Source organism: Adiantum capillus-veneris, chromosome 9, assembly GCF_014529385.1.
Source record: "Adiantum capillus-veneris isolate H3 chromosome 9, ASM1452938v2, whole genome shotgun sequence".
Lineage (NCBI taxonomy): Eukaryota > Viridiplantae > Streptophyta > Polypodiopsida > Polypodiales > Pteridaceae > Adiantum > Adiantum capillus-veneris.
In genome coordinates, this window is record NC_140939.1 from 110481644 (window position 1) to 110508071 (window position 26428).

The 26428-nt window shown below is 42.2% G+C and overlaps 1 pseudogene; it reads right to left on the reverse strand.

Moving 5' to 3' along the window:
• Nucleotides 1-1077: 1077 nt before the first annotated feature.
• Nucleotides 1078-7530, reverse strand: LOC147450971 (uncharacterized; annotated as a pseudogene).
• Between the last annotated feature and the right edge of the window lie 18898 nt (nt 7531-26428).

Here is a 26428-nt window from a genome sequence, read left to right on the forward strand (position 1 = left end):
AAGTTCAGCCTTAGACACAACACTATTCACTTGCCCAAAAGTTTGGTACATAAGCATGCATTGAAAGCTACAAATATCAACCCAAAAGTCTATGCAATAATTACAATTTTCCGTCAACCTCCAACCCATCTCCACTACTTCAGCCTTAGACACAACACTATTTATTTTCCCAAAAGTTTAGTATGTAAGCAGGCCTTAAAAGCTATAGATATCGAGCCAAAAATCGATGCGATAAGTGACCGGGCATTGAAAGCTACAAATATCAACCCAAAAATCAATGCAACCTCCAAACCCATCTCCACTACTTCAACCTTAGATTCAACACTGCTCATTTGCCTAAAAGTTTGGTATGTAAGAAGGCCTCCAAAGCTACAGATATCAATGCAAACATCAATGCAATAAACGACCAGGCATTAAAAGCTCCAAATGTTGATCCAAAAATTACTGCTTTGTTAGTTGCCCACCAATTTGGTATGTAAGCAATCCTTGCATGTCCGAAGAAAAGGGAAGACAAAAATTGTCAACATCCAGTAGGACTGCCTAGCAATGACCATTTAAGACAACACTACATCACTAAAACTCCGAGTCAAAGTAGTATTAATACAAACACCCTTTATGAAGAGCCACTTACAATCTTGGCTCGGCGGAGTAAACCACCGCATGTACTACTTTGTTATCCAATAGCAATATTTTCGAAGGGCAAAGAGCAGTAGCAGCCTCGCTTCTCATGTTATGAGAACCATTCGTTGTTGGGATGCAAGGACCCCATCAAGTATTGAACCGTCCCCACATCGAGTCGTAAACCTCCTCTCCTCCGTACCAAGATCTCCATGTACACATCTAACCACTTGCCCCCTCTGAATGACATCATTGAAGAGAGTAACATGTCAATTTAGAAGAGGAGACTCTGAACCAGCTGGGGTTTCTCAAGTGTTAAGGGTAAGAGAGCATGGCATGTATGGCATGAGTGGATTTCTCTTGGATCAAGCAAAAGACTCTTGCTACAAAAATGGAAGCAGAACACTTTACGTCTCTTTCTGAAGCGTACTCGGCTCCTCCCTTCCTAATGTTTGCATCTTAAAACGCCAGTAGTCCTGGCCTTTGGAGGGACAACTGAGACCAGCCCAGCTCAACTCCACATCCATTGGCTTCTCGTGCCACACCATGACCAAGCTGAGTTTGTGTTACATGTTCTTGGATCTGTCTAATTGAGCCTGTTGCTGGCAAGTCGATGCGCTTTGGGACAATCAGATGGGAGAGGCAATCCCTTGAGTTGCACAACTAAAAAAAGAGGATCAGTTTTAGGTCACTATCACACTACCCCAACTATTCTTCAAAGCTTTGTAAAAGTCCTTTCAAGTCTGAGATGCATCCAAGAATATGGTTATCAATAATGGCTACACTTTCCTCGGCCATGGTGGGTAGCTGGCTTGACATATCTTGGTCCCCCATCATTGCATCTTGCTCCCTTGCTTGAGCATTGGCCTCCCGAACCACATGGTTGAAGGCATGTATGCTATCAAGAACTGGGAAAATACATAGAAGTTGAGGAAAGTGCTTTTGAACTATTAGTCAGATTTTGTATTGATGCTTGCATTCTGAACCCCAGTCAGGACAATCACTGTCATGCCAAGGGCCAACCAAGGGGTCACGGACTCGGCCAAGGGCCGACTGCCAGTGGGAAGGGGTCTGAAAGTGGCTAGGAGCCTATTAAAGGGAGGTTGGGAGGATGGACCGGGGCCTGGAAGTCCTTTGGTTTTAGATTGGTATCAGAGCTTCAGGCTATCTTTAGAACTGGGGGCACGTTTTTGCTTTTGCTGCATGTTGCATGCACAACCAAAAAAGGGAGGAAGAAGACGAAGCCGGAGAACGCGGCGTGTGCAGAGGTCCTAAGTCGGGGAAGAAGACCTACTTCGACCTGCACCAAACTGCCTGGAGTTAGGCTCATCTGGAGCGCAAGGAAAACCTAAGCATTTTCCGTCTCTTGGATGCCCTCAAAATCGGACCGCAACGCCTGCTATGAGCAAAATCGTCATGGCGTAGTTCGGCCATGTCTGCAGAGCAGAAAATTTCGTAATTTTTTTTTTCCTTCACCTTGGCCAACTCTAATGGCCTAGTTAAGGGGCTCTCCCCACGGTACTTGGTTTGGCAAGCCGAGTTTTGTTCTTTTGCTCGAATCCTTTTATCGTGGGCACACACAACACATAAAGGCTATGGATTACTGCATATTTTCCAGTCCGTATCTGCTGAATCTCAGATTCTCAAGTTTCGGAAAGCCAAAGATTGGTTGCACATTTCCCGGTTTTGGCTTCTTGCATACGATGCACGCCAACTCGGTGGTGAAGGTACCTTGATTCGTGTTATCAAGCTTCTTATCGGCTGCACCATTTGTCGGAAAATTTCAAGTTCCTCTGGCCTAGTGCATACGATGCAAACCCGCTCGTTGGCAACTCCAACTTGATAGATGCTTTCAAGAGCATCATCGGCTGCAGACTTGCTCATTATTTTCATGCTACTCTTCGTTTTGGATTGACGTTCGCTTTCGAATTCAGCTTTTATTCCCATCAAAGGCGTAATTATACGGTTAATTATCCCAACCTGCTACGAGCTCGTTGGAATTCAGGTATTCTCCTTTCTTTTCTCGCACAGTACGCCCACAACATGGATTCGGACATAGATATGCATCATGCATTTGATTTCGAGCAGTCCGCACCTGTTTCGTCTGCCGATGCCACGCAGACGGTTCCTCTCACGGAGAGTAATTGTGCCACAACGGCGACAGATGATGCGTATGAGTTGCTAGACATGCAAGATTTTCATGCATTCCAAACACGCATGACTGTGCTTGAAACGAATTTTGCACAATTAAATCAGAATGTCACAACATTATCTGATTTAATTAAGTTGCATATGCGACAGCAGGCCACGGGCCCTGCTAGTCAGCAAAATCAGGAGCACGGCTCCACACCAGGCCAAGGGCCGGCTGTCGGGCAAGGCCCTCCTCCGGGACCGCTGCACTCTCTGACCCAAAAAGAGGTGGACAATTTGTTGAAAAATACAAAGCCACCAATTTTTCGGGGAGAAGAACGTGAGCGTAACAAGGACACCGTGAATATTTTTCTCAGTAACTGGGATGTTATTCATGACCTTAGACGTACCCCAGATGCAGCCAAGGCACTGCAGACAAGTCTGACTTTGGACGGCAAGGCCTACAAATGGTGGATGTCTCTCAAGGAGAAGGGCATGCTACCACAGACTTGGGCAGCTTTTGAGACTGTCTTTAGGAAGGAATTTCTACCTACCAATGAGAAGGATAGAAATTGGACCGCCTGGGACGAATGTTCTATGCGCCAGCATAAAACATTATTGGAATATATTTCCCATTATCGGGATGTGATCCTCAAGCTGGAAGGGATGGATACCTTTCAGCAGGTACGTGGGTTCATCCGTGGGTTAACTCCCGAGCTTAAGAAGCACGTTAAAACCCAGGATCCACAAACACTTGAGGACGCAATAGTGCAAGCTCACATCCATGATGATCCCGATGATCGGGCATTGCATAGTTCGCATGTGCATGGCACTACACCTGTTTCAACACGTCCACAACATGTGCATCATAAAAGAAAAATTGTCTCTGCTACATCAGAGGCCTCCAAAAAGCCCAAGGAGTCTAGAGGTCCTCTCTCAACGGAAGAGTTTGAGAAAGCCAAAAAAGAAAAGTTGTGCTTTAAATGTTTGGGAACTGCACATAGCAAAAAGGATTGTCCCAAGGGAAAATCTGCTGCTCAAGACAAGGGGAAGGAAAAAGCAGTGCACATGGTGCAGCTTTTACCTCTTGAATCCTCTTCCCAATTTGCTAATGTGGAAGTAACACACACCAAGGCGGTGCATGAGTGCTGTATCACGGCCTCCATGTGGCAGCAGACTTTCGGACCACATGAGTTGGTGCATATGCATGGCTCTATTCAAGGGCACAGGGTAGGGTGCGGATCTTGGTAGACGATGGTGCGTCACACAATTTCATCAATTTCCTCTTTGGATTTCCAAGTCATGAATATGGAGAGGGCAGATGTGGTTCTTAGTCGTGAATGGTTGCATAGTTTAGGATCATCACTTAGACGTAGCTATGAGCATAATAGTCTAATGTTCGAATCCCATGGTGTGCACGTGTTGTTGTTGGGGGAGAAGGATGTACCTTCCTCACCACTTATTTGTACAGCTGAGCTTATGAAGCTCGCTTCTGATGATGCAATAGAAGAAATCTTTTTGTGTTACTCACTATGCCATTTTATTTCCAATGTGGATGATGTTTTTAATGTTGATAATGTTTTGACTAAGACTTCCTCAATGCCGCATTCTTCTCTCTCTCCTCTTCCAGCTATGTCTACTAATTCAAAACAAGCAAATGTTGCTAATGAATTAAAGGAAATTTTAAGGGAATTCAAGGATGTCTTTCCAGATGATTTACCACCAGGACTACCGCCGACACGTTCTGTGCAACATGGCATAGACGTGGTTGCAGGCAGTAAGCCAGTGAGTAAACCGCCTTACAAAATGAGTCATTCTGAGGCTGCTGAGGTGGAATGTCAGCTTGCTGACTATCTCAGTAGAGGGTTTATTCAACCAAGTTCTTCACCATGGGCATCTCCCATTCTCTTGGTGAAGAAAAAAGACGGTAGTATGCGCATGTGCGTAGATTACTATGGATTAAATGAGGTTACTGTTAAGAACAAGTACCCATTGCCACGAGTGGATGAGCTGTTTGATAAGCTCACTCATGCTCGTATATTTTCAAAGATTGATTTAAGATCTGGGTATCATCAAGTACGCATCAGGCTTGCGGATATACCCAAAACAGCGTTCCGAACAAGGTTTGGACATTATGAGTTTTTGGTGATGCCCTTTGGGTTAACCAATGCTCCAGCTACGTTCATGACACTCATGGATAGTGTCTTGAGACCATACTTGGAAAAGTTTGTTATCGTTTTCCTCGATGACATTCTTGTATATAGTGCATCTGAGGAAGAGCACTTAGTACATTTGAAACAAGTGTTTCATTTGTTACGCCAAAATCAGTTATATGCCAAGGAATCCAAATGTGATTTCCTCAAGGAGGAAATTCACTACTTGGGGCATGTTATTTCGGCTGCAGGGTTACACATGGATCAATCCAAGGTGGATGCCATTCGGAGGTGGTCCTCTCCCAAAAATTTGGAAGAGCTCCAGATTTTTTTAGGCTTTGCAGGTTTTTATCGTCGATTCGTTAAAAACTATGCCCATATTGTTGCTCCCATGACAGATCAACTGAAAGCCAAGGGCAAGACCTTTCAGTGGGGATTAGAACAACAACAAAGTTTTGACAAACTTAAGGACACATTAGCCACAACTCCTGTTTTGGCTATTGTGGATCCCTTAAAGCCATTCGTTTTGGAAACGGATGCTAGTAACCGTGCGATTGGAGCAGTCCTTCTGCAGGAGGGAAGGCCAATTGCATTTGAAAGAAAGAAGCTGGATTCAACACAACAGAATTACTCTGCTTACGAACGAGAGCTCTATGCAATAGTGTCTGCTTTAAAGACATGGCGACATTATTTGTATAGTGCACAGTTCGAGATTGTGTTTGACCATGAAGTGGTTCACACAAGAAAGTGATTTGAAGGTTCGCAAAGCCAGGTGGGCTGAGATTCTTCAGGAGTATGATGCCAAGCTACGATATCGCAAAGGGTGGTACAATGCAGTGGCTGATTCTCTCAGCCGAATGCCAAAGATCAACTCTCTCCTTTTCACGGAATTGCGGAGTGAGTTTTTGGAATCTCTCAAAGGTAAGTGCGAGCATGATACTGCCTACTCCAAGGTGTGGAGCTATGTTAGAAAGAGGGATCCTTTTCACTCCAATGTTGGTAGTGGTTTTGTTTCCTCCACACCCAGTTCTCCTCTTTTGAGTGATGAACTGCAGAGATGGAAGAATTTTTCCATAGATGATGGGTACCTACTCCACAAGGGGAGAGTGTGTGTACCGACGGACTCGGACATTCGGCGCCAAATTCTTTATGAATGTCACGATAGTCCAAGTGCAGGGCACCCGGGAATTAAGAAAACTTATGCACTCGTAAGACGACAGTTTTACTGGCCAGGTTTGCATGGGTATGTTCAAGACTATGTCTTGCATTGCCAAAAATGTCAAGTTAATAAAGCAGAGCGCCTGAAAGCAGGAGGACTCTTACATCCTTTAGAGATTCCTAATGGTAAATGGGAAAGTATCTCCATGGATTTTATTGTGGGTTTACCAACCACTATTCGAGGACATGACTCAGTATGGGTGGCCGTAGACCGGTTGACTAAACTTTGTTAGTTTATTCCAACCAAGTCAACCATTAAGACTCCAGAATTAGCTAAGTTATTTGTGGACAATCTTTACAGGTTGTATGGATTGCCAAGTAACATTGTGAGTGATCGTGATCCCAAGTTTAACATTCATTTTTGGACGGCTGTTTTTAAACGATTGGGTACACAACTTAATTTAAGTACGACTGATCACCCTGAAACAGATGGTCAAACGGAACGAGTCAAGCAAGTGCTAGAGGATATTCTACGAGCATACGTTAGCAAGAAGCAATCAGATTGGGAGGATTATCTTCCTATTCTTGAGTTTGCATATAATAGTGCTAAGCATGTTACAACTGGTTTTAGTCCATTCATGCTTATGTATGGTTTTCAACCTAGATCACCAGTGACAGTGGGGTTGGCAACTGAGAAGCTCCAACAGGTCAAGGAGTTTCTCCAAGATCATATGGACATGCTGAGACTTGCTCGTCAAAATTTTTGACAAGCACATGATCGGTATAAGAAGTATGCTGATGAGAAACGTCGGCAAGTTACCTTCGCGGAAGGGAAAGAGGTATTTTTGCGTGTGCCAGAGCATTCAAAAATTCTGAAGACTGGGGCTACACCCAAATTATCTCCACGTTATTGTGGGCCATTCAAGATACTCAAGCGAGTTGGAGATAGGGCCTACAAACTTGAGTTACCTGCGCACTCTCGTGTCCATCCGGTATTTCATGTAAGTCGTTTACGTAAACGCTTGCATGGGGACGACAATGTTATCGGCCAGCAGATATTGGTTGATTTCACTGAACCTCCCACTCAACCGCCTTAACCTGAACGCATTTTAGATTTTCATGAACTCCGTACTCGTCATCATGTACGTAGTAAAGCTTTAGTCAAGTGGAAAGATCGCCCTGAAGAGGGTGCCACTTGGGAAAACATTAGTGTTCTTAAGAAGAAGTTCCCCACTTTTGTTTTCGAGGACGAAAACGCTTCTCCAAGGGGGGAGTAATGTCAGGCCAAGGGCCAACCAAGGGGTCACGGACCGGCCAAGGGCCGGCTGCCAGTGGGAAGGGGTCCGAAAGTGGCTAGGAGCCTATTAAAGGGAGGTTGGGCGGATGGACCGGGACCTGGCAGTCCTTTGGTTTTAGAATCACAATAGCTAGATTGGACGCTCACATGATACCATTGGGAAGGAGATGACATGCTTAGAATTTTGAACAACAAAGTGCTTTCCTCTATCACTTGAAGGGTGGTGGGATCAACCTGAAAACTTTTCAGAATCGCCTCACCACCTGCTAATCTGGATGTGTGCTGCTTGCTTGACCCAACTCGATTAAAACGCCCGAAATCAGCTGCCACAAGTTTAAACACAAGAACTTAGGAGTTGGCATATACAATAGAATACGATACTAGTTACAAACTCCAAAACCAATTGACTCTTACCAATATCTTGCTTTTGCTTAAAGAACTCAAGCAAGGTTCCTTCAATGTAGGTTCCATGTAATGAATCACCCACAAGTGCATGCAAAAGGACAAGTACCGATCTATTTATCTTTGCATCAAGTAAAGTATACTTGATATATTGCCATAATTGTTCAACCAGGTTTGTAGTGTCTACATTCCCATGTACAAATAGACACCCAAACTTTGGCCACCTTGTTCGCCACATGCATGTGCTGCCACACTAACCGTTTGTCACGTAACGCTGGATATTTTCATGCATTGAATATGTATCCAGCAACTGTCTATATCCCAAATTAAAAATCTCCTTAATTGGTGCTTGAATAAGATTTGATAAGTGATTACAGACATCAGCTTGCTTGTCCTAGGGACTATGAAATGATTTCAACAAGTTGGTTATTAATATTGATAGCAGCCCTTGACACACCAAAGGAATGGAAAGCTATGCAACAACTACAACAACTGCATACCTGCGGTAATAAGTTCTCCACCCATGCCTTCTTGACATGGAACCAGCATAGTAACACATGGCATGCAACTTGTTTTGGGTTGTCGGCTTCATCTTCTCTCCAACAATGAGGATCCACATTGAACACCTTAAGAATTTCTTCTAGCTCTTGCTGATTCTTGTCAATGAAAATAGCTGTAGGACGAATTTTGCCTAGCCTTGCAAAGACCAGCTTGAAGGTCAACTCCAAAGCCAGTTTTTCATGATTAGTGCCCACATCATTCGTGCATAACATCAGCCATATTGGCATCCCTACACCAATTTGGTTGGGCAAGACTGCAACATAAAGCAGTAACCGAAAGAAATTTGTTTTGAATGTGCTATCCACTGCCCAAGAGTTACGATGAGAGAAACGAATAGCAATTTCAAGCATGTCCTCATCTTGAATGACAAGAATAAATGGTCTCTTGCATTCATCATCTGCCCTCGGGTTGTATGGTTGGACAAATATGACCTACAAGCAAGCCCATGCCCATGAACAAAAAAGCATGCAAAATGTGACCAGAAGTTGAGCTCTCAATGGTACCTTCTTCAAATCTTGCAAGCGAAGAGCTTCCGTAAGCATTGCAGTCCAATCATGCTCTGCATATTTTCCTACAGTAAGGCCAAGAGATGCAACATAATATAGATCTGCAAAGAATTACTTGTAGAATGATACGATTCAACCCTTGAGATGCTTTGGGAGAGAGTGAAATACCTTGTGTGCGCATCCGGTGTAGCAACATTCACACTTCTTTTGGTATCAACCTAAAGGTGTTGTTTTGTTCCCTTGGTATCCACAAGGATGTCATGAAGCTAGACTTTCATGCTAGTGCTATACGGCTCAAACTTAAGTTCGAGCCTCTTGCCCTTAGTAGACACAAGGATGTCATGAGGAAAGCCTTTCATCCTAGTGCTACACTAGCATATGAAAATGAGGCTTGACTTAAGGTGCTGTTCTATACCCATGGTATCCACAAGGATGGCATTAGGCTAGCCTTGCATTCTAGTGCTACACTAGCCTATGCAAGTGACGATCAAACTTAAGTTCGAGCCTCTTGGAATTAGTATCTCTAAAGGATGAGTCTAGACCTACTCCCTAGTGCTACAATAGCTTATACAGTTGAGGCTCGAACTTAAGCTCGAGCCTCAAAGTGTTTTTCTTTTCCTTTGACGTCATGAAGCTATGACATTTGTAGGCAAGGTCTATACTTAAGTGCAAGCTTTTTCCCATTGTTTGCCACAAGGATGCTATGCCATGACCTTAGTAGCTATAAGGATTTCACGAGGCTAACCTTTCAACCTATCGCTACAGTATGAAATACTCGAACTTTAGCTTGAGCCTAAAGATATTTTGCCATGTCCTTGATAGCCACAAGGATGTCATGAGGTTGTGCCCTTGCATAGTAGGGCTACACTGCAAGCAAGGCTCTTGCCATTGGTAGCTATAAGGATGTTAGGAGGCAAGCCTTGCATCCTAGTTCTAAAGAATATGCACTTGAGGCTCGAACTTAAGATCAAGCCTAAAGGTGTTCTTCTATACCCTTGGTAGCAACAAGCCCTACATGATGGTGCTACTCTAGTATATGCAAGTGAGGATCGAACTTAAGTTTGAGCCTACTGGCATTGGTAGCCACACAGATGTCATGAGGCTAACCTTACACCCTAGTGCTAAAGTAACATATACATTTGAGGCTCAAACTTAAGTTCAAGGCAGACTTGCTATATTGGCATATGTAGGCAAGATTTGAACTTAAGCTTGAGCCCCTTTCCCTAAGTAGCCAAAAGGATGTCATTAAGCCAGACTTGCTACAATAGCATATGTAGGCGAGGTTTGAACTTAAATTTGAGTCGCTTTCCCTAGAGCTATTATGATTTGGCTCTGGTTAAGTCTCAAGCACTTGCATGAGGCAATGCTATCATGCTAAAATATCCACAATAAGCTCATGAGGCCACACTAGAGTGGAATATGCTAGTGCTTTGAGAGCATTAGAAGGTGAGGCTTAAGCTACATCAGTTCATTGTTCTAGTTTCTCAACAAGGAAACAAGGCACCAAAAACGAGCTAAATATCAAAAGCAAAGAATCTACGTCAAGTGGAAATGTCACACTCAGTACCCAACCAAGTAAGTGTTGTTATCTATCTTTTTCTTTAAGTAGATTAATTACTTAATTAAAGCTTTAAAAGAAGTTAATTAGAGTACTTATTGATTAACTACTCTAATTAGAGAATAGCCACTTACTTTCAATTTATGGAGCGTGATTTTAGACGTAATTATAGTTTGATTAACTTAATGATAGAGTTTAAAAGGTGTATCAAGGAGGCGGTAGCAAATAGTAATGATTATATGTAGTCATTAGAAGTAGATTAAATAGAGATTAGAAACTAATAGAATGAGCTTGAAGACTGAATTTTGAGATGCATTCAGAATTGAAAAAGGTTGATAGATTAGAGGAGAGGAAAAAGATTAATATTTGAGTGGAGAGTAAAAGTTTAGGACGTGTGAATGTAATCTCAGAAGACAAGTTACAATGGTTAGTAGAATGAAATTTTGATTGATGCAGGTTTAGGAGAGATTAAGAGGAAGGGAGGGAGTGATTAAGAGGAGGCAAGGGAGATTACACAGAGAGATTAGGGAGTGATTAAGAGGAGCTGAGGGTAATTACACAGAAACATTATAAGAAGATATCACACACACACACACACGAGAGAGAGAGAGAGAGAGAGAGAGAGAGAGAGAGAGAGAGAGAGAGAGAGAGAGAGAGAGAGACAAAGAGGTGCAGAATAGGAAAGTCAACATTTTACAGGCTGCGTAAAAAATTCTTGGATGGAGCATACAATGGCAATCATGGAAACACTGGAATAATAAGGAAGAGCTTGACACATGTTGAGATGGCAAAAGCACTCATACAGGGCTTCATAGATAATAATGCATATCAAATGCCACATAAGTCAAGGACAACCATGCATGACACTCGGGAAACTCAACGTGTTCTACCAACGATGTACAAACAAGTGGACATTTTGCGAGAAGTAAACGACACACTTGTCACAATGGAATACAAAATGTTGTCACAGCCAACATTCTCAAGGTTGTGGAACACAATCTTCAAGACAGTCACTTTATCAAAATCAAGCACATTCTCTAAATGTGACATTTGCACATCAATAAAGGTCAAGTTGAAAGTCTACCAAAAATCAGGTGGAGCCTGCTAGATACATGGCATAGAGGAGAGCATACATGTTGTAACAAATGAGTTGTAGAAATCTGTACTATGCTTGGAGGAGCTCTTCAGAAATGAATGCAACCAAGTTCTTGTGCATTATACATGACAAGATGGACCAGAGTAAGACTGCTATACCACAAATTAAACCAGTTCCAAAATCTCTCAATGGAGTTGAGAGGCTTCTAGTATCCTTGACAGGAATGCTCACTCATGGACATGGACAAACAGCTTATGGTCACTTTGCATTGGGATTATGTCGGAGTGACTCCGACTTCACAATTGCATCTCTCTCAAAATGTCTAAGAAGAGATAAACATATGTTTGGTGACTTGAGCTTAGAAAACTCAAGTGTAGAACCACGAACAAATCTTTTTATTTGTGTTTTGTCTACCACTTCTCTCTATCACCATATGAAAGTGCTTAAGGAGAAAAACCAGTACTGCAAGGAACAGAGTGCTCAGAATGAAGAGGCAGAGACTGATCTAATCACAAATGTGAATGTGGACACTGAGAATTTTGCTTCTAGATAGGGAAATGATTGTCCAAGGATGCAATCAATATTTGCTACTAATGCACATGTACAGGAGGATGGCAATGCATTTGAGTTCAAGAGGTTTCCAAGAACATTGTTGTTGCAACTTGACAATTGTGATTCAAAAAATAAGAATCGATATGTGTTTGCATACCTATCATTGTTGGTTGCACGAGGAGTATTTGAAACTGTGTAGCTTGTATTTCTTATGGTTGGTCACACTCATGAAGACATTGATGCATTGTTCAGTCGCTTTTCTGAGAAGCTTAGAAAACAAGCCATTTTTACATTTCCACGTTTGATGAAGATCTTTAGCGAGTGTGTTAGCCTGCATCTAGCACCTTTTCTCCTACAAAAGGTGGCAGACTTTAAAGGATTTGTAAAGGGGTTCTTACATGATGGAGCAGATAGCTTAGTGGGTCATTCAAAGCCATTGCAATTTAGGTTCTATATGAATGATGGAATACCTTTGATGCAGTACAAAGTACACCCTAAAAATGTGGATTGGTTACCCGAAAATGGTATAGAGTTATGGAAGAGAAATGACCAAGGAGGAGCCAAGCTTTCTGAAGGTGTTCCAAAAGTATTACCACCCAAGATAGTGAGAAAGTTATGGAAGGATTAAAGAAGTATGTTAGTTGGTGGAAGGATCACTTGCAAGAGAAAGGAGATGAAAGTGAGTATGCTAGGTGGATCAACCCAGTTCTTATGTACTGGGAGAATCTCATGCAAGCTATGCAAAACCCTGGACAAAGTGAAAACACTTTATTTGATGACTTTTGGCCAAGGAGTATATGTGAACAAGATCATCCTCTTGAAGTTCCATTGGAAGATGGTCTAGATGAAATACTTGACATAATCGAGGGCCACTATTGTGGTCCAATGCGCAACAAACCTGTAGAGGAGTTCAACCCAACTCTTGATGTGGCAAAGGGAGACTTTGTACTTGTGCAACCTTGTGATGAAAATTACCCAATTTGGTTAGGAGTGGCAGCAGATATTGATCAGAACAATGACCTGGCAACCTATCTTCAAGTGAAGATACAATACTGGGCACCAATTTCAAAGAAGAAGAATGCAAGTGATGTGGAGGTTTACAAGGATTGTTGGAACAAGTATTGGAGAGAGAACATCAATGATCCTCAATGCTGGGAAGACACTAGCTGCATCATTTGGGCATGGAAGCCCAAGGGTGGATGAATTCCTGAAAAAATCAAGATTCCAAAGGCAATAATCCTCAAGGCCAAAGAGAGTCAGTTGAAACTTGATGAACATGAGGCACCATCAAATGTCAATGCAAATGAGAATGAATGATCGCTTAGCATTGGCCTTTCACCTTTGTAATCTTCTAGCAATGGTTCCAATTAGTCCACCCATAGCTAGGGTCATTATCAACATTGATAATGGCATCCCACCTTTGTAATCTTCAAGAAATCTTATCAATATGAATGGTGTTTTTTTTTCACTTTAGTCACCCAAGTTTTTCTTGCAACTTACATTTAATTGTTTTAACAAATGAAGCATGTGTGGGAAGAAAATTTTGTTTTGGGTGCATGAGTGTGTGCGTGTGCGTGTGCGTGCGCGTGTGTGTGTGTGTGTGTATTTGTAAACTATCATGTGCAAAAACACTCTAGTGTATAGTATAGTTGTTGAAAACGGACCATATTGAATCTTGCAGACTCATAAGCATCCACTAAACATTGTATCTCAGTTTTCATATGTGCAACAACCTAGTACAATACAACCTTACCTCAAGTCCATGAGACACAAAGAATCGTCCCAAAAGTGTGAATTTTTCCCTATTTTCCTAAATATGTGTTTCGATGATTTGTTCGCCAAGCTCACTCATGCTTGTGTCTTTACAAAAATATACTTCCGGTCAGGTTATCACCAAGTACGTATTCGACTTGCTGATATACCCAAAATTGCATTCCGAACAAGGTTTGGACACTACGAGTTTTTGGTTATGCCTTTTGGGTTAACCAACACGCGCGCAACATTCATGACACTTATGGATAGTGTCTTGAAACCGTACTTGGGCAAATTTGTCATCGTTTTTCTCTATGACATTCTAGTATACAATGCTTCTGAGGAAGAATACTTACAACATCTGAGGCAGGTGTTCGGATTGTTACGAACAAACCAATTATATACCAAGGAGTCTAAGTGTGATTTTCTGAAAGAGGAAATTTACTATCTTGGGCATGTTATTTTAGCTACTGGACTACACATGGATCAATCCAAAGTGGATACCATTCGGCAGTGGCCTTCTCCTAAAAATCTGGAAGAGTTACAGACTTTTTTAGGATTTGCAGGTTTTTATCGAAGGTTCGTTAAAAAGTATGCTAACATTGCTGTTCCCATGACGAACCAACTGAAAGGCAAAGGCAAGACCTTTCAGTGGGGACCCACTCAGCAGTATAGTTTTGATACGCTCAAGGATGCATTAGCTACAACACCAATTCTAGCTATTGTAGATCCTTTGAAACCATTCGTTTTGGAAATGGATGCGAGTGAACGTGTTATTGGAACAGTCCTACTACAAGAAGGGCGGCCAATCGCATTTGAAAGCAAGAAGCTTGATTCAGCACAACAGAATTATTCTGCTTATGAACGTGAAATCTATGCAATAGTGTCTGCCTTGAAAACATGGAGACATTATTTGTATGGCGCTCAATTTGAGGCTGTGTTTGACCATGAAAGCATTAAATGGTTTACACAACAAACCGATTTGAAGGGTCGAAAAGCCAGGTGGGTTGTGATTCTTCAGGAATATGAAGCAAAGCTCCGGTATCGTAAAGGATGATACAATGTGGTGGCTGACGCTCTTAGTCGTATGCCCGAGATCAATTCTCTCCTATTCATGAAACTTTGCAGTGAATTTTTGGATTCTCTAAAGGGAAAATCTGAGCAGGATAACGCATATTCCAAAGTGTGGAGCCATGTGCAAATGCGGGATCCTTCTCACTCCAATGCTGATAGTGTATCGTTAACCTCCACACACAGTTCTCCTCTATCGAGTGATGAACTACAGCGATGGAAGAATTTTACCATCGACAATGGGTACCTACTCCATAAGGGGAGAGTTTGTGTACCGATGGACACAGACATTCGGTGCCAGATTCTTTATGAATGTCATGACAATCCAACAAGTGCAGGGCACCTGGGTATTAAAAAGACTTATGCTCTCGTACAATGACAATTTTACTAGCCATGTTTACATGGCTTTGTTCAAGATTATGTCTTGCATTGCCAAAAATGTCAAGTTAACAAAGCAGAGCGCCTGAAAGAAGGAGGACTCTTACATCCTTTGGAGATTTCCAATGGTAAATAGGAAAGTATCTCTATGGATTTTATTATGGGTTTACCAACCACTGTACGAGGTCATGACTTAGTATGGGTGGTCGTAGACCGGTTGACTAAACTATGTAAGTTTATTCCAACCAAATCAATGATTAAGACTCCAGAATTAGCCAAGTTATTTGTGGACAATCTATACAAGTTGTATAGCTTGCCAAGTAACATTGTGAGTGATCATGATCCAAAGTTTAACATTCATTTTTGGAGGGCTGTGTTTAAACGATTGGGTACACAACTCAACCTCAGTATAGCCGATCATCTAGAAACAGATGGTCAAACTGAACGAGTTAACCAAGTGCTAGAGGATATGCTACACGCATACATTAGCAAGAAACAAACAGATTGGGAAGAATATCTACCTCTTCTTGAGTTTGCTTACAACAATGCTAAGCATGTCACCACTAGATTTAGTCCTTTCATGCTCATGTATGGTTTTCAACCTAAGTCACCTCTCATGGTAGGGTTGGCAACCAAAAAACTCCAACGGGTTAAGGATTTTCTCCAAGACCACATGGATATGTTGAAACTCGCTCGTCAGAACGTTCGACAAGCGCAGGATTGGTATAAGAAGTACGCTGATGAGAAACGTCGGCAAATTACCTTTGAAGAAGGGGAGGAAGTATTTTTATGTGTGCTAGAGCATTCACAAAGTTTGAAAACTAGGCCAACACCTAAATTATCTCCACAATATTGTGGGCCTTTCAAAATACCCAAGCGAGTGGTGATCGTGCCTACAAACTGTCGTTACCTACACATTCTCGTATCCATTCGGTGTTTCATGTAAGCCGTTTACGTAAGCAACTACATGGGGATGACAATGTCATTGATCAACAGATTTTGGTCGATTTCGTTGAATCTCCTACCTTATCACATGAACCTGAACAAATTCTTGACTATCATGATTTACGTACGCGTCATCATGTACGTCGACAAGCTTTAATCAAGTGGAAAGATCGACCTGAGGAAGGTGCCACTTGGGAAAACATTAGTGCTCTTAAGAAGAAGTTTCCCACTTTTGTTTTTGAGGACGAAAACTCTTCCTTAAGGGGGGAGTAATGTCAAGACAAGGGCAAGGCCAGGGAGTCACGGACTGGACCACGGGCCAGGCTAGGCAGTGTGGACAAGGGGATTCGGCTAGGGCATGAGGCTAGGATCCTACCTTTACATTGGGAGGTTGAGAGGAGGATCCCAGGTCTAGTCACCCAAGGCTTTACATGGATCGTCTATCCATAGCCACTTGTTGGTTTTGATCGATGTCGCTAGCGCTCGAGAAAAGGGGGGGGGGGGGGGCATGTTAAATTTGCAAGATCTATAACTCTTGGAAATCCTTCTCACACGAGTCAAGTTGATAAATAAACTCCGAACCGTTCCCAAGCCGATGTTGTCTTCCTCTTTGTCTCCCATGCCAATCCACGAAGATTTGCCCAAAATTTTGAGGTTCAAAATGCTCACAACCGCTCTTGATCCCCCTCTCTAGATCTCCAAGTTCTGCTTCTCCCAAGCTGCTCCACACCCTCTGCTATCCCTCTCTTCAACTGCAAAGTCACTTGCCTCATCGTCTCCCAAACTGCTCCACAATCCACCTCTCATAGGCCACCAAGGCAATGCCACCTTCTCCCTCTCAGCAACCCAAGGAGTGCTCCAATACACAGTTGCACACAATGTTTTAAAACACTATGCACAATAGAAGGGGGATTTGTCGCTAATGGGCCCCACCTCGGCATTTCAAAACGTTGGAACCAAGGGAAAAGTGGGTGGATGTCAAAGGGGCCTCTCGTTGCGCGTTTTAGAATGTAGGGGACAGGGAACACATCGGCGCCGCCAAGAAAGAAGACCACCAGGGAGCGTCTCAAAATGCTCAACATAGGGGTGGGTTTCACCAGCAGGTGGTGCTGCAAGTCTTCATCATCGGCAACAGTGTTTTAGAACGTTATCGATAGAGGGGAATTTTTGACAGTGAGGTACCTTGAGCAGCGTATCAAAATGCAGTCGATATAGGCGTTACGATGATGTCAAGGGGATGCCTATGGCGGCATTTTGAGATGATCCAGGGAGGGGAAAGGCTTACGATGAGGTTGTCTTCTCCTCTCTACAATATAGCTCTACCTCCTCCAAGCACGAAATGGCTCTGATACCATGTCAAAGTCGACGATGCGGAAGCATAGAGAACAAGGGGAGTGATCGAGAGAGAGAGAGAGAGAGAGAGAGAGAGAGAGAGAGAGAGAGAGAGAGAGAGAGAGAGAGAGAGAGAGAGAGAGAGAGAGAGAGAGAGAGAGAGAGAGAGAGAGAGAGAGAGAGAGAGAGAGAGAGACTCTTGAACCAATCAACCTTGGCAATGGATAACTGAATGTGTATACGTTGGAGGAAAGGGGTTGCTTATATAACAACCTCAGTAAATTGCCCTACCCAAGCTTTGAAAAATTAGTAGATACATACCTAAAAGCCAAAATAAATAATGGGATCAAATTGAGCAGTTCACTTGAGATGCCGAAACTCTAACACTCTAATCGCCGGGCATTCCATGAAAAGGTGGGTGAGGTCTTCACTAGCCAATTTTCACCCTGAACACTTATAGGACCCAATAACACGTGCCTGAATCTTGACACCTATTGGAAAAGTCCCCCCACATTACCTTTTTACAAAAATATCTTCACAGACTGTGGATTCCAAATGTTCTTCATGACCTCAACCCATCAAGGTTTCGTCCATTGTTTCTTCCACTACTTGTTCAAAGAGGAAAACCAATCAGCCTCATGTACTAACACTTGGCAAATGCCTTTGGTATGAGGTTTATAGAGCTGGCTACTCATGGGCCATTTCCAAGCTTTCCGCTCTAAACCACTTACAAATCGGCATCGAAATATTGTCCAGGCCTTCTACAACTTTGTTGGCAAGGAGCTTCTTAGTGCCATTAAGTTGAAACTAGTAGCCACCTGGTCAGAGGATTTCCAACACTTGCTATTTACATCCCAGAATTGGATCAGCCACTAGAGTCCTTTATTATTCATCCCTCTTGCACTTCCTAACCAATAAGGGTTCATGGTAACACGACCAGCTTTAGATAGCCAAGAGGACAAGTGCAAGATGGAGTTCTGGAAGTATCTAGTTAATTCATCCATTACAGTACCCCATGTTGCTCTATTGCACTTCCGCACCAACTCTCCCATGTGATGCCACTCAGTCTCACGCTTGACCCCCTCGGGGCTAATAGTTTGTCATGCACCTCAATCCCTTTTCATTGACCACCTTCACAGCAAAGTTGTGCTTCGTATATCATATCCTTGGTCATGATAGCCTATCACATGGGCATCCTAAAACACGTGATTCTCCAAATGGTTTACAAATGAGTCCATCAAGTTTTCAAGGCTTCAAGCTAGAAACCTTATAATATATGTATATATACCTTTTCCTCATCTCTTAAAAAGAATAAAAACTCAAAATACTGAGTGAATTGAATTAACAAAACCAAAAAGTCACATGATAATCTTGCTCACCAATCTGAGCCAGTGATTTCAAATTTACAACCACCACAACAAACAGAGCTATACCAGCAATTTATCAGACCACACCCAAAAATTGGCCTCTACAGGGGGCCTTACCCATACAAAAAAAAGAATCTTGGTTAACACAGTGAACTCAAGCACCAGCAAGAGATAGAATACAGTGAACTCAAACACAATGAACTCAAGAACCAGCAAGAGATAGAATACCTTCGACTGCCACAAGAAAACCCCCATCTCCAAACGCAAGCTCTCCCTCCAAAGTAAAGCCGTCAATATTAGTCGCAGAATTGGTGGGACTAATATCTCATCTCTTATAAGCCATGTGCTACTATGCCAAAATTGATCTTCTTTATAAAGTATAGAATGTAGTTAACTCATAGCCTAGCTTTGTGAGTGTTTATCAGGGTGCTTAAAGACCCAAGTTCAGCTCGTACAACCCAAAGTATTATAATGGCATGCACGATGTATTTTCTAGAAACAATACACGTCATATGGGTAGTTATTATCACAATGGTTCTCACTATTTTTTATAATATGAAATGTTAGAGGTTACAATATAGCATTCTAAAACTACATCTATTTTGGAGAGAGAGAGAGAGAGAGAGAGAGAGAGAGAGAGAGAGAGAGAGAGAGAGAGAGAGAGAGAGAGAGAGAGAGAGAGAGAGAGAGAGAGGGAGGGAGGTAGATATAACGCATGCTCGTGCGTGATGCGTGTGCAAAGCGAGAAGGCAATGAGCATGTCATCTACAATTGAGAATGATCAATGAAACTCAATGAAGCATCATTGAGTTTCTAAGTATACAAACATTGATCCTCTTGACTCCTTCTAAGCCCCTAGGATGGCATAAAAGTATCAGACTTTTGATACCATTGCCATGAATAGTGTTTTAAGCCATAAGTCACTTTCTTGAGCTTGAATAATAGCTCCCCTTTGCTAAGCTACTCAAAACCTTCAAGTTGATTCATGTAGACATCCTTCTCAAGATCCCCATACAGAAAATCTATCTTCACATCCATTCGACAAGCTCCATATCTTTCAATGGTTACTAGTACAAGCAATGTATGTAGTGTAGTCATTTGACCACGAGCGAGAATATTTTGTCAAAATCTCGTAGCAATCAGTGTAACCTTGTATTTAGGTTTATAATCATTAGATTTAAACTTCCCCTTGTAAAACCATTTGCAAGGTAAGGCATTCTTGCCTTCTAGCAGATCAACTAAGTTCCATGTCTCATCATTGATAATCGAGTCATACTCTGATTGCATGGCCTGCTTTTAATTGATCTTGCCATCCATTTTCATGGATTCTTTGTAGCAAGATGGCTCACTGCAATTAGGCGGCATGATGCAATCAATGAAATTGCTCAAGTTGGATGTGAGGATCTACTGGGTAATATCGACATCTAACTATTGCTCTTTGCTCTATCAATTGGAGTGCTACCAGTGGAAGGTGAATCGCTAATCTTCTATTTTTTCATTGAATCTGAAGCAACATCCTCAAATGTGACCTTTCTATACTCAACCTCTTTGATAGTCTTCTTGCGCATCTTCGACTTGTTGAAGATAATATGTGAATTACACATTTCTTTATGAAATCCAGGGTGCGAGAGGTGATATTCCATTTTTCTATCTGCATAATAACCAAGGAAAATACTCATGGACTTCGGGTGTAGCTTCTTTTGAAGCTCCTTTGGGACATGTGCATATGCCTCGCACTTGAAGACAGACAAATGATCATAGTGTGGCTTCTTTTTGGACCACATCTCCTTTGCAATCTAGTATTTCAATGGTGGAATAAATAGCCTATTAATGATATGTAGTGTTGCTAGAACTACCTCTGCTCAAAAACGCTAAGTTAGATTTGCCATCGAAAGCATAGTTGTGACTCACTCTTGAATCATTCGGCACATCCTTTTTTCAACTCCATTGTAATTAGGTGTGTAAGGGTTATGAAGCTACCTTTTAATTAAAAAATTTCAAACTCCTTGGAGACGTACTCTCCACCATTATCAGCCCTCAAACATTTTAGCTTCATGCGATCGACGCTCTACAAATGCTAAGAATATCTAGAAAGTAGAGAATACTCGATTCTTATGACATAAAGGATAAAACCACCTTTCTATTGGAATCTTCTATAAAGGTCACAAAATAAATCTCCCCCTAGAGACTTGATCGGCATAAGACTGCACACATTAGTCTGAACATGGCATAAATGCTACAAACCTTTTGTATTCAATGGTGATGAAGTGTTCCTAGTCTGTTTGCCATAGATGCAATGCGCACACATAGAAAAGTCAAAAAGATTTAATACAGGTAAGTAACCAAAATGTGCTAATGTTTTCATTCCCTTTTGGCTCATGTGGCCTAGTCGGCTATGCAAAAACTCTATAGATGGAAACTCGATTATGGATATACAATCTTCTGTTACACACGAGACAAACAAAGAATAGAGTGTTTCATGTTTCTAACCTCTGACTTCTTGATTGACCATGAAACATTGTCATGTAACCTAAGTCATCAAGAAAACCATTAGATATTGAACTCTTTGCTAACATGGGGACATGTTGACATTCTTGATTATGAACTTCGTGCAATTATGAAAAACTATGTCTCCAGCACCATGCATCTTGAGCTCATAAGCATCATTGATCTTCACTATGCCACGTGTATGTGCATAAGTAGAGAACCACTCTCTATGAGGTGTCACATAGGAACTAGCTCCAGAATCTATGATCCAATTCTGATTAAAGTAGGCATCTTCTATAGCAAGAGCATCCCGGCTAAGATGTGCTATAAAGACTAGAACATCAGTGGAAGGTAGAACCTTAGGCACATCTGGAGTCTTAGGAGACTCTACCATATTGGGATCTTCAATCTGAGGTAGGTAGAACCTTAGGCACATCTGGAGTGCTAGGAGACTCTACCATATTGGTCTCTTCTATTTTACCTTTGCTCATTCTATCATTGTCAGGATTCTTGTTGTCTTGAGAATTTTTCTTGTCTCTTTGTCATGAAAGTCTTTCTTTAAAAATCCTTGCTTGTGGCAATGATAGCATTCGACATTGCACAAAGAAACTCTAGATTTGCTATGATAGTTCCCTCTTTCATTTACCACTAGTAACATTCTCATCACCTTGCTTAGCAATCTCCATAGGTTTCTTGTGACTCCCTTCACTAATGAGTAAACTAGCAATTGCATCATCGTAAACCAATTTTTCCTCAAGCAGAGAGTTTCTTACAACTATGTAAAATATGTTCCATGAGGAAGGTAGAGAGCACAACAAGAAGATAGATTGTATCTCATTGTCAAAATTGAGTCCCTATGACATCAATTGGTTGAAAAGTACATTGAATGCATTTAAGTGTTTAGAAATTGTGTCACCTTCTTTAACAATAGCTTCACACATGATAGTGAAGTACATAGACTCTACAAGGTGTAGGCGAATAGTGAACTTAGCTTTGGTACCAAGCATTTCTTATTGTAAATCCACATAGCCATTGTCCTTTGGGCACTTAAAGAGTGGCTCCAATCGACCTTTTTGGAATAATACGGCTTGAATCTGATCTTTCCATATGGAAAAGTTTGTGCTATCAAACTTTCTAACGTTGTAAATGTCTTTCTCAGAAGAAGAGGCCATGACTGTAAGGATTAAACACTCCGGGGGGGGGGGTCACTATGTATATATTGTGTATATCACTGCATGCGTTCAATGACTATTTTTATAACTCCTTATCTATGAATTGTTAACAAAGAAAATATACCATTTTCCTATTTGATCTTTTTTTTTCAATTTCATTTTGCGATACCCTTCTGTATGTGAAAATGTGAGAAAAGTTAAAAATAAATAACCCCTTCTGATGCAATCACGTGATAGTCACATAATTATTAAGTGGGCTCCCCCCCTCCCCCCCGCGCCCCTAAGATTAAAGACTACAGAAAGAATGTGAAGACTATGTGGGGGTGGAGTACACAATACTAAATGAGTGAGGCCCATTATTCTATAATGTAAAAAGAATAAGATCAGTGGTCAATAAGTCAGTTGGTGGTCGGGAATCAGACGTCCGGTTTTGAGGCAAGGGACATGCCGCCTTTACCCTAATATACTTTCGCTTTAAAAAATGTGTTGGTAAGTGGATCCTACTAGCTAAACTACTAGTGTGTACAAGAAATAGGTGAGAGACTCTCTAAGATTACGTCCAACTGGCTTGCTCTCTCGATCTACATGCAATTGTATTGTCTCAAGCAGCACGCTGTCGTGCCGCTTTGTGGGCATGGGGTGAAAGATGCAAATTTGCATATATTTTTTATTTTTTTCCAAACTTATGAATAAGGTAAACAGCTGTTATGTCTACAAGAGGGTGGAGATGTATGTTTTATGTGGTTTTCTAGACCAAAAAGGCTCCAAATGGGGCCTGACAGGGTGGCAGTGAAGGATGCCCAAAGTACTGGTTTTTGGCTTAAGGATGTAGAGCTTGAAGTGCTAAAGGAGCAAGTCCAGATGGCTTGTCAAACAGAACCACAGTGTGCAAGATATTTGGGTTTGAAACCGAGAGTGTTTGCAGATCCGTACCGGATTCTCTAGTTTTGCAGATGGAGCATCAGAGGTGAAGTGAATGCCAGCCAAAAGTTGCCAAATGATTTTCATCGATTTTGGTTGCCTTGGTTCAAGGGCCTAGCAAAGTTGAGGGGCATCGGGGCCATCATGGAAGGTAGCCGGGAAGATGAGCTTTTAGCAAGATTTTGCGGCTCAGAGAGAGGAGCTTTGTGCATCAATTTGGTGAGATCGGGAACAAGGGTGAAAAGATGAATTTTTTTTAGGCTTTTATGGGAATTATGGAGGGCTTTGAGGGTCAAGTCGACCACGGCATGCCACGTGGCAAGGGATAACCCACATGTGGGTGCCTGAATGGGGATAGCGGGCTTCATATAGCCAATTACGGACCTTCAATGGGCATCAAAGCGGGCGCATGAGCTCCTTCGCCACCACTAGCTATGGCGTCCAACCTGTGGTAGCGCTATGTGCGCTGCTCGGGGAGCCGTTGACGGTGCCTTTGGGAATTTCCACTGCTGTGGTGGGTGGGTGTCGGTCGTTGACGGTGCCGCTAGCGTGTTCGGATGATGACATGGCATTTTCCACAAGGGGGTTGATTCACGTGCCCTTCTCCTTTTTTGAGAGCAAGGAGAGAGGGCGTCGCCGTCAGTGCCTCTCACTTAAGTGATGGCAAATGCATGGTGTGATTCTCAAGGCAAGCCGCTAAAAGAGGGAGCCTTCATATGCAAGAAAGGAGGCCAAAATTAGCATGTTCAACAAAAATAGGAAAAAAGAAGTACACACCCAAGGAGGGCCGTTTTTTTTTTTTTTGCATTAGGTTGTTGTGTGGTTATTGGAGGGTGAAGAGTCAAAAAAGGGAAGAAAGAGGATAGCGTGAGGAGGAAAAGGGAGGGAGGAAGGAGAATCGGAAGGAGGAAGCAAGAAGATCACGGGTCTCTTGATCTTTTTCACCCTCTCTATCTTTCCCTCGACAAGGCCTGGAAGAAGCAACAAGAAAAGAATGGGAAGGGCATGAGCAAGGGGAAAGAGGAGGACGGAGCTTCCACTTTTTTTATTTCTCTCTCTCTTTCTCTATCGACCTTGAGGAGATTAGACTTGGGCAATTTATAGAAAGTGGGCGAATCTCGTCTTAGCACAGAGTGGAAGGGATTTTTCTTCTAAATTTTGGTAGGCAAGGGAGCTAAGCAAGATGAAATTTACCTGGTAGATTATGGATTTTTTTCATCAGGTTTCGGATATTTGAATAGGGGATTACAAATCAACGGGAATACCGATGTTGGCATATCCAATCGATTTGGATCAAGGGTTCCATATATCGGATTATTGGAAACATCTATTGCTTGTCAGTGTCAATTAAGTGTTAATATCTTTTCTAAGTTGGGTTTTACTCATTAACTCTATTTCGATCTGTGGTATTTTTTTGCGATTTCTCTGTAAGTGTCACTATACACTCAAAACGCTCCTAGCTGTACGCGTTTTCTTATCCCCTAATAATCACATAACCAGATACCCGACGACTACTACATACACTCATACTTGGACAACCCAATCTACCCATACCCAGCATGCAATCAATTGCATCTAGCTTTGGCTCTTCAAAGTACCATCAATCATAGATATGTAAGCCCATATTTGACAACATCCACAGGTACTTCAAAAAACCTTGGCATACATCCCCATTAATATAGGGAGAACCTACACTCCCGACCTATCCAGGCTTTATACCCTTTGCACCCACCTCAAGCACACAAAGACCACTAAGATCCATGACACACACATAGGCACGAGTGCGAGAGAGAAAGTTGTAACGTTTGCACAAATAGTAAATATGGAGATTATGGCAATTCAGTTTCAAGAGAGTATATTAGTGGTATTTTCTAGAAGACATCCTTCTTAGTGTAGCAACCAATGAGATTACGATGGAATATGAGCGAGAGGGTGTGTACGGCTAGACTCCTCTTTTTAGTGCTAAGAAACCATGCAATAGTAACCCTTTTGATACGATGGAATATGAGCAAGAGGGTGTGTATGGCTAGCCTCCTCTTTTCAATGCTAAGAACCCATGCATTATTAACCCTTTTGATATGATGTCCTTGAGACTCTTCTCTTGTAGTTGCCACCCCTTCAACACCTTCCAGTTGCTTTATTCGGCCTTGATGACCCTCAAGACTAACTTACACGGGGTCTTAAGTGAAGGGCGAGCGGTGGGATCAAAGGTAGGGAAGTCGGGCGCGAAGGGAGAGGGGATCTCGGCGCTCCACGTTAGCATCAAAAGTAAATGCGGACAAAATTTGTAAATGTGGACAGGCTTGCTAATGTGGCATGGTTGGGTGGCGTGGCGGGGCTGAGCTGTCTGAATTGTGGCTGAGCTGGAAAAAAGTTTAAATTTGCGTTGGGTGCGGGGTGCATTTTTGAAATTGCGAACACTATGCATGCCTGCTTCTAGTGCAGGACCACCCTTGCTTGTTGCAGATCAGGCATCCTGTGCACTCCTGCTTCTGGTGAAGGATCACCCTCCTTGCTTGTTGCAGAATATGGGGTTGGATGCAAAGTGTGCCTATCAAAGAGAGGGCTGTCCAGTAAGGCTGTTGATGCTCCTTAGTAATAGCCATTAAGTTTTAGGGCTTGGGAGGGGCACCATCTGGGTGCTTGTTTAGGGTTTGAGAAAGAACAGAAAAAAGTGCCTTTGATAGGCTACACGCAATGGAGTCCGATGGGCATGTCAACCAGGTTATATTTTGATCTTTTTTGTCTACAAATGTCTCTCCCTTGTTTGTGCATTGCAATAAGCATCTAATGTCTCCACTATTTTGCATGTCTACCAAAGTCTCACTAATTTGTGCGTTGCAATAAGCATCTAATGTCTCCATTATTTTGCATGTCTACCAAAGTCTCACTAATTTGTGCATGTTTAATATTAGCAAGTTGGGTTAGTTGGGTTGCCTGCAAGGGGTTGAAATCGTCAGGCTTGCATTGTT